The sequence below is a fragment of the Vulpes lagopus genome, chromosome 6 (genome assembly GCF_018345385.1).
Source record: "Vulpes lagopus strain Blue_001 chromosome 6, ASM1834538v1, whole genome shotgun sequence".
Lineage (NCBI taxonomy): Eukaryota > Metazoa > Chordata > Mammalia > Carnivora > Canidae > Vulpes > Vulpes lagopus.
Window position 1 is genome coordinate 63,045,706 of NC_054829.1, and position 8,328 is coordinate 63,054,033.

Consider the following 8,328-nt stretch of genomic DNA (forward strand, 5'->3'; position numbering starts at 1 on the left):
CTAAAGGGATTATTCACACAGTTGCGTGCAGAATGTAAAAGAATCACAAGATTAGACTCCCTCGTCCTAAAGGAGGAAGGAGGGAGCAGTTATCAAAACCCAAAGGAAGAATGTTGTAAGGAGGAGGCTACTTTGAAAAAAAACAATGACCTTTGAGGGATACTGGAAGGGTGTTGGGTAATAACCTAACCTCTTTCTCTTCCCTCCCTCAGACTTCCTATCTGCTCCTCATGGACCAAACCCAACAAGAAGCCAAGAGTATGGAAGCCATATATGTGGTCGATACAGATGAGACTCCTGGGAGAGAGTGAGCAGATGGTTAGTGGAACCAGAGGGACAAACAGGAGATACTTGGCACAGAGGTGAAGTGTGATAGCGTAAAAGAGCTAAATCCTCATCTACCACAATAAGTCAGTTTTTAAAACTAAGGAATCAAAAGATTGTAGGGGCGCCTGGGTAGCTCAGTCAGTTAAGCATCTGACTCTTGATTTTGGGCTCTTGACATCCTGGGATGGAGCCCTGAATTGGGTTCCATGCTCACTGGGGAGTATGCTTGATGATTCTCTCTCTCTCTCTCTCTCTCAAATAAACAAATCTTTTTTTAGAAAAGATTGCAGAATATGGATATTTTTTAGCTTTACAAAAGCAAATACCACAGGAAACAGCTGGTAATGAACATCCCTGAAATAGGCAGCATGAGAAAAGTATATAGAAAGAAAAGTTCAAAGAGTATCCAAAGAACAAGTAGCCCAGTTTGTGCCATAAGGAATCTATAAAGGAAAGTGGGAGATAAAACTGAAGTGACAGATTGGGGTCATATTGTGGCAGTTCCAAATACCAGGCTGAGGATGTATTTAAACAGTGCCGAACCTCAAGCAAGGAAACGACATAATGAGAGCTGAGCTCCAAGTAAGATTGATCTGGCAATGATATGTAAGATTAATTACAGTAACAAAAACCTGGAGAACATAAGCCTTAGTAAATTTCTATATCATAGTCCCAGTTAGAGTTTTCAAGTATCTAACTTATAATGGTGGCAAGGAGAATAGAAAGTATAACATTAACCTAAAAGATATTTGGAAACAACATGGAAAGAACTTGTTTACTAAATGGATATTGTAGGAAGATAACAGGGAAGAGTAAAAAATGACTACAAGGATTTGAGTCTGAATAGACTAGAAAATCATAGAGCTCTGAACACTAGTAAGGGCCTTAGTCCAGGAAAGGAGCAAATTTGGCATAAAGGTTCATTCAAAAAATATTCACTGAATATTCACCTCATGCCTGACACTTTTATAGGTAGTGGGAATACAGCAGTGAACAAAACATAAAAACTCCTCCTCTTATGGAGCTTATATTCTGGTGGAGGAAGACAACCAGTGGGTAAAACAAGTAAATGCTACAAAGGCTAGCTGTCCTATGAAGAAGTCCAAAGCAGAAAGGTGGGACTAGGAGTTTGAGGTGATTAATTTGCATTTAGAAATCAGTCTGAGGGGACGCCTGGGTGGCTCACTGGTTGAGCATCTGCCTTCAGCTGAGGTTGTGATCCCAGGGTCCTGGGATCAAGTCCCACATGGGGCTCCCTGTGAGGAGCCTGCTTCTCCCTCTGCCTGTGTCTCTGCCTCTCCCTGTGTGTCTCTCATGAATAAATAAATAAAATATTTTTTTAAAAATCAGTCTAAGATGGACCTGAGATATCCAGATGAAGGTGTCCAGATGACTGGAACTCAAGAGCCAGAGATATGAAATAGAGATTTCAGAATGAGAAACAGGAGAGCCCTTTTGTTGAAGGAGTCCACTTTCTGTTGATCATAGGGTGAAATCTCCTTGATGTAGCCACTACATTCCCCAGTATAACCTCCAGTTTTTAGGTCCAAGAAATTCTATTTTGTCAGTGTATCGGGAGATAACTGAATTTGGGACAACTAACCCATGCTAAAACTACACACTGATGTAAAGCCAAAATTTTAATTTTAAAATAAAAAACATAAACTACCAACTCAATGGTAAAGCTCACTTTGCTTAGTTAATACCTGTAGACAAATCTATGTAACATAGGCAGAATATCTGACTCCTTCTTATCACAGAATCAGAACTAGAAGAACGAGCTGAATACTGTCAATGACTGTGCTAGCCTCATGCATTCATTAAGCCACAGAGAGACTTTTGCCAAGAGACAGTAATGCTTCTGCCTGGTGATTTATCAATTGTCTTCCCAGACATGATACCAAATGACTCCCTTTCTTCTAGGCTCCTTATAGACCCTTCCCTACCTTCCTTTTCTTTTTTTACAATAATATATAGTTCTTTTGGAACTAAGCCACAATTAGATGGTATTGTTATGACTTATGGATATTTGATGAAAATTAAAATAACAATAGCTTCATCTCTAAGGTATCTGCAGCCATCAAGGAACTTTTCCAGGACTCGTGGGTGGGTGCTATATGTTATAATATCCCTTGAGAGCCCAAGAAAACTCTCAGGACAAACATCTTCATCTACAGTGAGGTTCTTCCCACCCCCACTGCCCTACTCATTGTGGCATGAAACGTATTGTGGTATAAGGGAGGCAGAACTGAGAAGTGGCTGAAAATGTGTTGATGTTGAAGATGTTCTACTCTCTATTTATTCTTTTAGTACCTATTATGTGCCAGGCATTTTGCTAAATGCTAGAGATACTATAGAGAGCTCCTCATGGGGATTGTAGTATACTGAGGTAGGAAATATAAATGATTGTCAAAGTTAATTCCTTTGAATCTGATCGTTGGCCTCTATAAAGCCAAGATTCATTATGAAAATGATAAAGTTTGCTAAGGTTTTGCAAGCCAGATCTATCTCTCCTGCTACCCTAATGAGTCCATGGAAACTGAGAGGGAATGAGTATCTGATCATGCTAACAACTACTAACTACAGGGAACACATACAGAAAGACATCAAAGGAAATCATGAGCATTTATAGTCAAGAAAAGAGAGCCAGGAATACAATCATGAAATATGTCTACACCTAGGGGACAAATAAGAAGAAATGGAGCCGGCAAAGGAAATAGGAATAGTTTGAGAAATAGAAAAAGCAGTTTGACATTATGCCACAGAAAGTAAGGAAGAATGGAGGAAAGGATCAGCAGTAGACATAGGTGAGTTATTGGGTTCAGAGACAAGAAGTCATTGGCCATATCAAAGAGGGCAATTTCAGTGTGGTGGTTGGGTTTGAAGTCAGAGGACAGAATGATAATGAGTGAGGATGCGGTAGAGACATAGCAACAATATCAGTGCTCTTCTAAATTTTCAAAAAAGGAGAAATGAAATAAGCACTCAACTGGATACAATAATGTATTCTTAAAATGACTAAGTAAATGAAAAAGTAGGGGAAAGAATATTTTAAGTATTTTTTTTTTAATTCCAGTGCCAAATTCTAGAACTTAGATGGGTTTTTCCTTTAATTTAAATGCAGTGTAGTAATTATCTTGCTAGGAAAATCATAATGTATGTCCACATTTTGCATGAAACCCTGCTTCTGATTACACAACAATCCTACAAAATAAGAAAGTATAATTTTTAATTTTATACAGATGCATAAATATTTCCTTTGAATGTGTAAAAGGCATTGTGTCAAGATTCAAATCTTCAGTCAGGTTTCCAACAGTCTTTAAATGCTAAAATGTCATTGATTTCTGTGTAAAATGAAATTGTCTTTTCTATAAATGTATTATTCTCTGATTCCAAATCAATTAAAGATACCCTGCTATATCCACAGGAGAGTCCCTAAAAAATCAATGCTAATTCCAAAAAAATATTTTAGCATTTTAACATTTTATTTTCTAATTTTATTCACTGGATTGATTCATATTGAACAGAACTGGCATCCAAAAAGAATACATTACTTGTAATTATTATTATTTATACCTACTACTAATTGTGAGTGAAAAATACCTATTTAAAAATTACTTTCATGATTAATAATAGTACAGTGATTAGAGTCAGTTTCCAATCTAATGAGGAATAAATATAATTTGGTTTTTCTACAACTTAACTGCATTTCTTTTTCAAATCCTAGTTCTACCTATATGGAACCATAGTCAGGCTTTCTTCTTGGATGCGTCAAATAATCATCCTCTCTCCTTAGGGCTTTGCCCAAAAGGCAGGACAAAAGACCTGCAATGTCAGACCCACCAACATCTATTTTTCCATTGCTTCCTTGCTGTCTCTTCTCTTTTAAGGCACTCTTAATAAAGGACACCCATAAAAAACCCACAGCTAACATCATATTTAATGGTGAAAGACAGAATACTTTTCCCCTATGATAAGGAGCAAAAGAAGGATGTCTACTTTAGCCACTTTTCTTTAACATTTCCCTGGAATTTGTAGCCAGGGCAAGTAGCCAAGAAAATGAAATAAGAATAATCCAGATTGGAAAGGAAAAAGTAAACCTATCTCTATTTACAGATGATAATGATCTCACATACAGAAAAATCTTGATTAGTCTACTGAAAACCATTGGAGATAATAAAACAATTCATAAGATTTCAGGATACAAAAATCCATTATATTTCTCTATGCTAGCAATAAACAGCCCAAATTGAAATTAAGAAAACAATTCCATTTTCAATAGCATGAAGAAGAGTAAAATATTTATGCAAGTAAATGCAATTTAAAAAGATAAGATTTATACTCTGAAAACTACAAAATATTGTTCAAAAATATTTAAGATCTAAATAAATGTAAAGACATCCCATGTTCATACATCATAAGACTTATTGTTAAGATGGCAATGCTCCTCAAATTGATCTACAGACTCAATGCAATTCTGGCAAAAATCCTAGCTGGTCCTTTGCAGAAACTGACAAACTGGTCCTACAATTCACATGGAAATACAAAGGACCCTGAACAGCCAAAAAATCTTGAAAAAGAAGGACAGAGTTGGAGAACTCACATAACAATTTCAAAGTTTCCTACATGGCTACAGTAATTAAGATAGTATGGTACTGGCAAGAGAATGCAGATCAATGAAACAGAATTGATAGTCCAAAAGTAAGCCTTCACATTTATGGTCAACTGATTTCAACAAGAATGCCAACGCAATTTAATGGTGGAAAGAAAAGTCTTTACAATAAATAGTGCTGGGACAACCAGATATCCCCGTACAAAAGAATAAAGCTGGATCCCAAACTTACACCTTATATAAAAATTAATTTTAAATGGATCAAAGATCTAAATGTAAAAGGCAAAACTAAAAACTCTTAGAAGAAAATACAGAAGCAAATCCTGACCTCAGGTTAGACAAAGCCTTTTTTACTCAAGACTCTAAAAGAACAAGCAACAAAGGAAAAAAGAGATAGATTGGACTTCATCAAAATTACAAATGTTTATGCTTCAAACAACAAGAAAAAAAATTTTTTTAAAAACCACAGAATGAGAAGAAACTTTGCAAAGTATATACCTGATGAGGGGCTATACCTAAAATATATAAAGAACTCTTAGAACTCAATAGTAAAAAGACAATCCAATTTTAAAACAGGCAAAGGGAGAAACAGGAATTCTCATTCATTACTGGTGGGAATGCAGAATGGTACAGCCACTTTAGGAAACAGCTTGGTCGTTTCTTCCAAACTAAGTATATTACTATGATCCATCAACTGTACCCCTTGTATTTATCTAAGTAAGTTGAAATATATGTCCACACAAAAACATGCACAAGAATGTTTATAGCCACTTTATTTATTTTTTAATTATTTATTTATTTTAAGAAGACTCCACACCCAGCATGGAACCCAACGTGGAGCTTGAACTCATGATCCTGAGATAAAGACCTGGGCTGAGATCAAGTCAGACACTTAACTGACTGACGCATCCAGGTGCCTCACACTTTACTTATAATGGCCAAAACTTGGAAGAACCAAAATGACCTTTAATAGATGAATGGATAAAATGTATATTCATACAATGAAATAATATTAAGTGATAAAAAGAAATGAGTTATTAAGCCATGAAAAGACATTGAAGAACTTTAAATGTATACTGCTAACTGAAAAAAGTCTATTTGTAAAGGCTACATACAATATGATTCCAGCTGTTTGAAATTTTGGACAAGGTAAAACTATGGAAATAGTAAAAGATCAGTGTTGCCAGAGGTTTGGAAGAAGGAGTAATGGGAGGAGTAATGGGATGTGGGATTTTTAGTACTCTATATGTTACCATAATGGTGAATACATGTCATTATAAATTTGTCAAAACTCATAGAAAGTACAACACAAAGAGTGAAACCTAATGTAAACTATGGACTTTAGCTAATAATAATGTATCAATAGTGGCTCATCATTTATAACAAATGTACTACCCTAATGCAAGATGTTAATAACAGAGGGAAACTGGGTGTGGGGAGAGTGGTCGGTAAGGGAGTATGATAACTCTATTTTCTGCTCATTTTTTCTATAAACCTCAATAAACTGCTCTAAAAATTTACTACTTTTTAAAAAATGGCCAAAGATCTGAATAGACAGCTCTCCAAAGATATATTAATGGCCAATAAGCACATGAAAGGTGTTCAATTATCATTAGATATCAGAGAAATGCAAATTAAAACTGTAATGACTATCATTTCACACCCAGTAGGATGATTATTATCAAAAAGAGGGGATGCCTGGCTGGTTCAGTCAGTAGAACCATGTGACTCTTAATCTTGGATCATGAGTTCAAGCCCCATGTTGGGTGTAGAACATACATCAAAAGAAAAAAAAAAAAGAAAGACAGATGAGGATGTGGAGAATTTGGTACCTTCATAACTGCTGATGGGAATGTGAAACAGTACAGTTACTTTGGGAAACAGTCTGTCAGTTACTCAAAAGGTTAAATGTAGAGTTACCATGTTACCCAGCAATTCCACTCCTAGGTATATATCCAAGAGAACTGAAAACATGCCCACACAAAACCTTGCACACAAATGTTCATAGCAATATTATTCATAATAGCCAAAAAGTATCAACAATCCAAATGTCCATCAACTGATGAAATGGATAAATAAAATGTGGTATATCCATACAACATACTATTACTCAGCAATAAAAAGAAATGGGGGGTACTGATATATGCTGCAACATGGATGAACCTAGAAAACAATGCCAAGTGAAAGAAAGCCAGGCATGAAAGATAACGTATGATTCCACTTATATGGAATATCCAGAATAGGTAAATCCATAGAGACAGAAAGTAAATCAGTAGTTCCCTAAGTTTGGGGTTTGGGGTATAAATGAGAAATGACTGCTAATGGTTATAAGGTTTCTTTCTGGGCGACAAAAATACTCTAAAAGTGATTGTGGTGGTTGATGTATTACCTGTGAACATATGAAAAACTACTGAGTTAAACAGTTTAATTTAATGAGTTGTATATATGGAAATTATGTCTCAATAAAGCTATTATCAATAAAAATAAGGGACTGATTGTGGATATTTGTGAAAACAAGAATCAAAAGTGGGAGATTTAAAGCAACACTTTTTTTTAATTCTAAAAATTGTCAACATATTTGAATGCGCTGGATCAAGAGTCTAAAAATCTTAGAATGTAATACCCAGATAACCACAACTTCATATGAGACAGAAAACGTCATTTAAACCAAGACTTAAGTTTCTACCATAGATTTAATCTCATTGATCTAGCAGAAAAATTGTTTACATTTTGACAGCCAGCTTATAAGATAGCTGCCACAATTCCAAACATTCCACCTTGACATGGTGATAGGCAGCAGAAAAAGCGGGTACTTTGTCCTGTGAGTAAGGAAATATTTTCCAGAAACCCTCATTGCAGATTTCCCCTCATTTCCCATTGGCCAAAACTGTCTCATGCCCCTTCCCAAATCAGACTTTGTGTGGCTGTTGGGATGGTTGGGAGGGGTTTACCATCACTGACTTAGACTAATCAGGATTTTCCTGTGCAGCGCACCTGATTGGCTCAGTGGTTGAGCATCTGCCTTTGACTCAAGTGGTGATCGCGGGATCCTGGGATTGAGTCACGCCTCAGGCTCCACGCAGTGAGCCTGCTTCTCCCTCTACCTATGTCTCTGCCTCTCTCTGTGTGTTTCTCATGAATGAATAAATAAAATCTTTCCAAAAAAAAAAAAAAAGGATTTTCCTGTGTCAAGAGGGTACAAAATGAGTACCAATACAAAATCAAGACTTTAATGGCAAGGAAGAAAGGGGGAAAAGGTGTACCCCAGCACACATTCTAGGAAGTCATCAGAAACTTACTTCCATGTTTTTGCAAGCACATCATTAGCATAAGCCATTGTTCCCTACCTGTGGTCCTTCACCATACAATTTTGGATGTATGCCTAATTA

General features: G+C 36.1%; 1 long non-coding RNA gene across 1 annotated transcript in view; it reads left to right on the forward strand.

Moving 5' to 3' along the window:
- The window catches only part of LOC121493798, a 33,852-nt gene extending 25,869 nt beyond the window's left edge, over nt 1-7,983 (forward strand). Inside the window, exons 2-3 of the long non-coding RNA XR_005988561.1 lie at nt 213-318; nt 7,929-7,983. This is a non-coding gene — a long non-coding RNA (uncharacterized LOC121493798). The remainder of the gene's footprint in view (nt 1-212; nt 319-7,928) is intronic.
- Nucleotides 7,984-8,328: the final 345 nt, after the last annotated feature.